We start from the raw sequence: 8574 nt of genomic DNA, 5'->3' as shown, positions 1-8574 counted from the left end.
TCCCCACGGCCCTGAGCTGAGGGACTGCAGGCAGTCCAACACGGAAAGGACGGTTAAAAATGAACCATTTTTGTTGTTCAGCCTGTCTGTCCCAGAGACAGGCAGTGGGACGGTATAAACACGTAGCATCATTCTCGCGGAGACAGAAGCCATTCAGCCCATGGAGTCCACGGCGACTTACTGTCACTTGTCTCCCTCTCGTCTCTCTCTCTCTGAGGTTATTCACAATCGGTGGTATCCGTCCTCATAGTGGGGGACGATGTCTGAGTCGTGATGCGGTTTCTGACATGCTTGTCATTGACGTCTGAACCAGGGTGGCGAATTACTGCAGGGAATGGCCGAAACCGCAAGGCACGGGTTTCAACTTTACCAGCTCATTTGCATCGTGGAGAACTGGTTTTGCGATTCACTTCGGAGGAAACCGACCAAGAACAGAATATCACTGAGATCTCGAAAACCACATTTGGCGCGTGCGTCGATACGAACATGCCATTTGGACACTCGGCAAATGGATGCAAAGGCAGCTGGCTGAAGAAAGCAGATCAAGGTGACAGTGAACGATAGCAGAGGATGGTTTCGATCCATCGACCTCTGGGTTATGGGCCCAGCACGCTCCCGCTGCGCCACTCTGCTGCCGCTTGGGAGTATGACACGTAGCATCATTCTCGCGCAGACAGAAGCCGTTCAGCCCATCAACCCACGGCGATTCTCTGTCACGTGCCTCTCTCTGAAGTTATTCACAATCGGTGATCTGTCCTAATCGTGGGGGAATGTGTCTGAGTCTGATATGCCGACCGTCTTATCACTCACGTCCGAACCGAGGTGGTGAATTACTGCAGGGAATGGACCAAAACGTAAGGCATGGGTTTCAACTTTATCAGCTCACTGACATCTCAGAAAAGTGGTTTTACGATTCAATTCAGAGGAACTCGACGGAGAGCAGGAGAAGACCACTCAGACGTCCAGAAGCGAGTCACTTCACTTGCGTGAATTTGGCGAGTGTATCAGTATGATACATGTCACTCAGACACTCGAAGTTTTGGGGAGCAGATGCAAAGGCAAGATATCGAACAGGGCTTCACTACAAAGGAAAGCTACTCAAGGAGAGCTTGAGCCATAGCAACAGAGGATGGCATCGATCTAGGGGCCTCTGGGTTGTGGGGGCCACACGCTTGCATTGCGCCACTCTGCGTTTGGTCTGCCCAGTGTTTTCCTCAGAACCCTTCAGCTTTTCGACAGGCGTCTGGCATGCACGTTCCAGACTCATATCAAAGATCTCCACGGCTGTTATGTAATATACTGCTGTGCAGAGGTGTGGAGGCTGTGTTGATATGAACATTCTGTTGGTCGAACAAGACCACCGAATTCAATTGTATGTCCATTGAATCTGCCCCTTTGTCACAGTCAGACAGGGATTTACTGACCCTAACCACTCCCTGTACGAAAACGTTCTTCCGAATGTCACTTTTACTTCTTTTCCTCGTGACTTTAAAACGCTGCCGAATCGTTCCTGATCCTTTCAGACGTGGGAACAATTTCACGACATTATTTCCAATCTCTAGACCCCTCATGACTTGGACAACTTGCCACGCCGGATTTCAAACTTCTGTTCTCCGAGGAGATCTGTCCCAATTTTCCAAACTACCTTCATTGCTGACCTTCCTCAAACACGGGACCACTCACGTCAACCTGTTCAACGTTATCTCCAATCATTTCACTTCCCCGCTTCCTGTCCCATTCGTATTCCAGGGAGCCCAGCCTCGTTTAACGAAGGTGCTTTTTGAGAAGTTTAATCGGGCATTTTTGCACAAGTCAAGTTAAGAAAGCCGGGATCTCTCGCAAGACTGCGCGGTAGAAGACCCAATGCAAGAATCATACCCCTAGACCAACGAGCCACAGGCCGCTGCCTCCAGCACCTCCGGAACCAGCTGAGGCTTGCTCGGTGTGAAATACATTCGCCATTGTTCTCAGAATTGCAAGCAGCAAAAGAGTTTCCAGAACAGTGCTTCTCATTCTGTCTCCCTGCTCATTTTGTTCATTTTCAAATGAACAAAACCAGCAGGTCTAGTCCATATGTGGAGAGAAAGGAGAGATAATGTTTTGAGCCCAACGATCCGTCTTCGGAACTGATGGGATGTGTGGGCGGGTAAAGACCGTGGAAGAAGGTGGACAGGTTCTAAAATGATTGAACTCGGTGTTGGGTCCTGAAGGCAGCACGGTCTCTCCGGAGAAAATGAGGTTTCGCTCTTCCAGGTTGCGCTGTGCCTTGTCGGAGCACTGCAGCAGATCAGAGACTGAAATGGTGTCATGGGCACACAGTGGGAGGTTGAAGTGACAGGAAACTGGAAGCTGACGGTTTATGGGAGAAAGGACACAGAACGGGGGATATGCTACAAAAGTGTATAGAAAAGCCAAGACCAGATCCTGAACTACAACACCAAAACACAGACAAGAGAAGCTGCAGAAGGACGCTGTTCAAAAGGGCGACAACACACTGCAGCACTGCCGACCTGTGAAGGGAAGAAGAACACGTCTACAGAGGCTTCACCAAGAACGGATATCACCGCAAGTTTATCCACAATTGCCAAGCAGACAAACAACGGGACGAGGATCTGCCACGACCCAACACACTCACCACTTTACCTTATATAATAAACCTCAGAACTAATAGCCAGACATCTCCGACCACTCGGATTCATGACAGCCCATAAACTGACATCCACGCTCAAACAACAACTCACCAGAACAAAAGACCCAACCACATCATGTGGACAACAAATACAGTTTACAAGATTCCATGGAAAGGCTGCACGAAAACTATACAGTACAGGACAAACAGGCAGACAACTAGCAATCCGTAACCATAAACACCATCTACCCATTAAACACTGTCTCTGGTACCCACACAAACACAGATGACAAGGACGATAAAATCGACGAGGACAGCACAACGGTCATAGCACAACTGAACAGAGGACAGCCAGAGAAATCAACAAACACGGCACTCACCCACGGACTCCACCAGTAAACACATTGACATATGCCAATCACTGCAAAGAACAACCAGAACCGTCACACAAAAGCAGCAGAAACAGAACCAAATAAATTCCAGAAGACACAGTACAGCAGCGCTTCACAGGTGGCTCCAACGCACTGAAGATATCACCTCTACAGAGGATGCAACGCCTGCAAATCAACTTCCCAGCTCGGCGAGCTACGATAATCGGCAGCCGAGCTACAAAGCTTTCCGCAAATCTTGAACGGAAGTGTAATTCCTGTCGAAATTTGAGAGCATCCTGTTTATGTCACTCAGTTCCTGCAAACAGAAACTTTATTGTGGTTCTGTTCGCCGAACTGGGAACTTGTGTTGCAGACGTTTCGTCCCCTGTCTAGGTGACATCCTCAGTGCTTGGGAGCCTCCTGTGAAGCGCTTCTGTGATGTTTCCTCCGGCATTTATAGTGATTTGTATCTGCCGCTTCCGGTTGTCAGTTCCAGCTGTCTGCTGCAGTGGCCGGTATATTGGGTTCAGGTCGATGTGTTTGTTGATTTAATCTGTGGATGAATGCCATGCCTCTCGGCATTCCCTGGCTGTTCTCTGTTTGGCTTTTCCTATAATAGTAGTGTTGTCCCAGTCGAACAATGTTGCTTGTCATCTGTGTGTGTGGCTACTAAGGATAGCTGGTCGTGTCGTTTCGTGACTAGTTGTTCTTCATGGATACGGATCGTTAGCTGTCTTCCTGTTTGTCCTATGTGGTGTTTTCTGCAGTCCTTCAATGAGAATTTGTACACGACGTTGGTTTTGCTCATGTTTGGTTTGCTGACCTTCTATTTTTTTGGATTCAGTACCACGTGACCCATGCCGAATTCATATTCATGTTCCTGGGGCCAGTATCATTATTGCGTCACAATAGCTGCAGGCCATCGCTGGGCATGTCCTATGACGTCGTGTTGCGGCTGGAATTTCTGGTGACAGTTTTTTAAAGAGGGTCAGGCAGCTCCTGTATCGGGGCTTCCCTTCCTTCCACTTAAGTTCAAGGCCTATCAAACCGAAATTCCACAGGTATGTCTGGAAGCACTTTTTCCCGATGTTGGCTAATGATTTCTGCAGACATTTGGTAAAGTTTGAACACGGTGAGAGCCATCGGCTTCCAAACCACGTTCCCGAATTACTCGACCAATACTTAAAGCAGTGATAGTGCTATAAAAGCACCGCATGATTACGGCCGAGAAAGACTGTATTTCGCTCAGTCAGTTCGTGTTTCTAAAGCGAGACAAAAGTGACAATGCAAGTGAAACGAACGAAATTGCAGACAGGCTGCCATACCACTCTGTTTGTATCCCCACACAGGGGTGGTTTCTGTGACATGGGTGTGTCTGCAGTGTCTGTGGTCAGACCGTTTACAATGAATGTTCCAGCCTTTATTTTGTTAAAGTCACACTGATAAGGGACAATTGCTATTTCAGTAATTGTAGTCTGAAGCTGGAATTCGCTAACACTCGGGTTTAGTAATCTTACTGATATTTTACATCTCAGACTCTTTGGTGCATTTAGTCAGCAAGTCCGGCTGTTCACCAAAATAGTTGTAAGTCGAAATGGAGCAAAATTGTAGAATTAGGGCCAGACTTTTCAGGGTACATGTTCAGAAGCACTTCTACACATTGGGTTTGTCAGATGTTTGGAAATATCGTACATAAATGGCAGTGGGTACAGGATAATTTGTCAGCTTTAAATCCGAAACAGATTTTTTTTTGTTCAGGAAAGGTATAAAGGGACATGGGCCAAAGACAGATAAATGGAGTTAGGCCTCTGATCAGACATGATTTCTTTGAACGTTGGAACACACTTGAGGGGCTAAATGGCCTACTCATATTCCTATGTTCCTATAATCTTAACCGTTTCCTTGTTGCACATTTGCGGCCTGTTATCGGGGGCACAATCTGCAAGAAAATATTCTCCAATTATTTGTTCTTGAAATATCGAATACAGACACACCCAGGCATCTTATACCAATATTCGGACAAACACAGTCACAGAACAGTTAACTGATCGAATTCCTGCACTTGAATCTTTAGAAACGTAATGTTCTTGGTTTCCCGATAATGATTCGCTTTCCTCAGTCCCAGATGGAACGACACAAGAAAAAATAGAAAAGCAGCAATGTTCTGGTCCTATAATCTACAATCTTCTGCTGCCAGTGAAAAACAACAACGCAACTTAAGTCGGGGTCGACTGCAACCCGGGCCTAATCTCCCAATGAACCGAGCACAGGCTCAGCAAAACTGAGGGAGATTATGTCCTGATCACGAAACCTGCGAGCAGCGTTGGCAAAGGCCCAAGCGAGTCACCCATAAAAGTCAGTCATCTACTTTCTAAACGTGCTCAACTGCTTAGTTCCTTTATTTTATTGACCTTTGCAAATCTGAAAGTGAGAATTGGGGATATGTGGTAGCGAATGGCTGTTTGTGTGTCAGATTTGCCTGTCAGTTTTGTTGATATTGAAGCGAATTTGCTTTCAAAAAAAGGCAAAAAAAAGACAAACAACTTTACATTCAAGAAGAGAAACTGAAGAAACTGGATGTTAGCGTTGAGAAAGAAGCAAAAAGGAAGTGGAATCTTAATGATTTTCCTGAGTTTTGAGCAGAAAGCATTGGAGCTGTGGACTTCTGCTGATCAATGTATTTGTTTTCATAAAGTTTAAAAAGTTATTTCGCCTTGATAAAAGAACTGGTCACACCCTGACTAGATGTTCGAATACCTCAGGAGTAGAACAAAAGATTTTTATTCTGAGGTCGTGAGTTTGACACTCATATTGTACAATGTTCCCGTGAAACTTTGCTTTTTGTGCGGAACATTCGCTCTTTCTTCAACTGGCAATCTAATCATATTCAAACTGAGTTTTACTCCCGTTCGTTTTCTCCCTGTCCCTGTTGCTCGGTTTTGAGGGAAAGCTGAGAGTGAACGGGAGACAAGTTTGTAATTGTGGCTTAATGGTGGCACTTGAAAATTGACAGATTCTACTCATGCATCGAGGCCAATAAACGGCTCAATCACAGAATTGGAACGGTCAAGTGCTATGGGAATTAATACCAGTCCATATTAAAGAACACTGAAATGAGTAAGATGTGATTCATTTCGAGGAAAGAAATTAGGAAACTTCGTCACCCAGATTATCTCAGAGCAATCGTTGGCTATGGTATATTTTATGTTACTTTCAAAGCTCATGCATCCACTGCATTGTGACCTGATCTGGTACTCAGGCTTTAATAAGTGATTTTGATGCATTTTGTTACAGAGTTGCGACATAGGCTGGGGAGCAATTCCGGTACATAGAGATGAGGAAGTTCGAATCAATTAAACAAGAGGGCTATGCTAAACGAGGACTGTTACCAAATACATTTACCAATCTACGTTCATCCTATCGATTGTATTCGCATCATCAACACTTCTCATCAAATAACTCGAGAGACTTTAATCACAATTTTCTGTGAACAGTTCTACATTAGCTTTGCTGAATGAACCCCAAATTTCTTGAAGTGGCTCCTTATTTTCGGCCCTGATTATTAATCTCTCTTCACATGGGAATGGATCCTTCCCACCCGCTCTATCTCTTATCAATGTGTGTAGTTCAATTCGATCTCCCATCAGCCTCCTCTGTCCTGATCAAATCCAGGGGAACAGGGTTGGGGCTGTGGCGCGAACAGAGACAAGCTCAGTACTCACATTTCCTGTTAGAACAATTCCATGAGATATTTTAGACCACAACTTTGGGCGTGTAGTTGTGGCCGAACACTTAAGGTGTTGGCGTAGAGATCCTTTGGGGCTCCCCCGCCCAGGGTGGTAACCTGCTGGCTATGCTTTCTTCGCTGGCGATTTTAAATGACTTCCTGTTGGTTGCATTATCGCTCAAACTTCACAAAACCCGTCTCAATAAAGTCCCGTTTTCTCATGTCTGGGAATTGATTGCCATGCAGGAAACTCGGGTTCTGAACAAACAACGTACCAGACTCACGACGTCAGCTCTGTTTATCTTTCCACAGATGCAGCTCGACCTGTTGGCTTTCTGCAGTATTCTCTGTGTTTATTAGGCACAAGTGCTGCTTTTCATTCAAGAACTTCAATCCCTGTCCTCTGGTAACTGACTCTGGTCAGTGGCAATTGGTTCTTCTGATCATTAATCTGACCATTCCCACCGCTTCTTCTCCCATCATGACCAACAGCCCCAGGAAATCTCCAGTTATCCTTCTTTGCTCCAAAGCGAACATTCTCAACCTTGGCAATGTCTCCCCAAAATGGAAATTCCTCATCCCTGGACATGAGGCAAGGCGTACAATTGGGAAGAAATTTTGGCAAAATATTGTCAGTTAGGCAATGGAAAAATGTTCAAATGTTCATGAAGCAAAACAGAAATCCCAGTCTCCAGCTTTGTGAACCTTTAGAAACACTTTGGGAAGCGGATTTAGAGGAGAATGGAAGATGACCTGTCCGATTGAGCAGAGACAGTCCAGACACCGTCCCCTTGTTGAAGAGGCCGGGAGGTTGACTCTGATGTTCTCGGCACATGAACTGATCTGAGACATTGAAAGAATTGTCGTTCCTGCACATCAGGAATTCAAACCCCTTCTCCCCTCCGAGCCAATGAGAGAACTCGGGAACAGGCAAAACGCTGAAAGGCTGGAAGGGCGACGGCCCCGGAGTAAGAAAGCTAGTTCCTCGTGACATGGATGTGTCTGCAGACTGTCCCCGGTATCTCCACAAGAGATCTCCCAGGCTTGATTGTGGAAAAGTAAAACTGATAGACGACAATTGTAATTCTAGGCGGGGGGGCTGAATTATAAAATCACTACGCGATGGCGCAGCATCCGCCGGTGCCTGTCTCTGTGGCGCAATTGGTCAGCGCGTTAGGCTGTTAACCGAAAGGTTGGTGGTTCGAGCCCACCCAGGGACGGTGTGTTCCCTGCTCTCCTTTGGCATCGAAGCTGTGCGCTTTTAATGGGGTCAGGAAAATGTTCCCCAAACGGAAATCTTCTCCACAAAGGGGTTTCTGAATTGAATTAATGTCTAACGTAAGGGACTGCGTGTGCTGAGAAGACGAGACCAAAAGAGAAACTCGGCAGCTTTGACAATACCTGTAGGAGAAAACAGAATTCTGGAATCTTGCCTCTGATTCTCTTTCCACAGATGTTGCCTGACCTGCTGAGTTCCTCATGCCATTTCTAACTGAAAGTTCATTTCATCTTTTGGGGTGAAACACCTAAATATCTGCAAAACCATGTGAAGATATTTAACCCTTTCGAATCACTGTGAAGTGATTGGATTCAAACAAACTCTGCGATGATTGACTCTTTCTCAGCTCCACAGGCAGACAGACCTGGGAAGTCAAGCTGTCAGTGTGGTTCTGTATTCGTGGGCCGAGTGGTTAATGCGATGGACTTGAAATCCATTGCGGTTTCCCCACGCAGGTGTGAACCCTTCCGAGTACAAAATGAGAAATGTCGTCGAAAAGAAAGGGAGCTTGCTCCCCGGCTTCTTCTTTAAGATTCAAATCAGTGGAGGGGGAGGAATATTTCACTCA

At 46.0% G+C, this 8574-nt stretch overlaps 2 non-coding genes across 2 annotated transcripts; one reads left to right on the top strand and one right to left on the bottom strand.

Annotated features, from left to right (window-relative positions):
• Nucleotides 1-561: 561 nt before the first annotated feature.
• Nucleotides 562-633, bottom strand: trnam-cau (transfer RNA methionine (anticodon CAU)). Its single transcript has one exon. It is a non-coding gene; the product is annotated as a tRNA-Met (tRNA).
• A 7240-nt stretch (nucleotides 634-7873) lies between these two features.
• On the top strand, nucleotides 7874-7947 carry trnan-guu (transfer RNA asparagine (anticodon GUU)). The gene has a single exon. It is a non-coding gene; the product is annotated as a tRNA-Asn (tRNA).
• The last annotated feature ends 627 nt before the right edge of the window (nucleotides 7948-8574 follow it).

Source organism: Chiloscyllium punctatum, chromosome 36 (assembly GCF_047496795.1).
Source record: "Chiloscyllium punctatum isolate Juve2018m chromosome 36, sChiPun1.3, whole genome shotgun sequence".
NCBI classification, from domain to species: domain Eukaryota; kingdom Metazoa; phylum Chordata; class Chondrichthyes; order Orectolobiformes; family Hemiscylliidae; genus Chiloscyllium; species Chiloscyllium punctatum.
The sequence above is the reverse complement of the archived record's forward strand: the minus strand, read 5'-3'. Positions and strand labels throughout refer to the sequence as shown.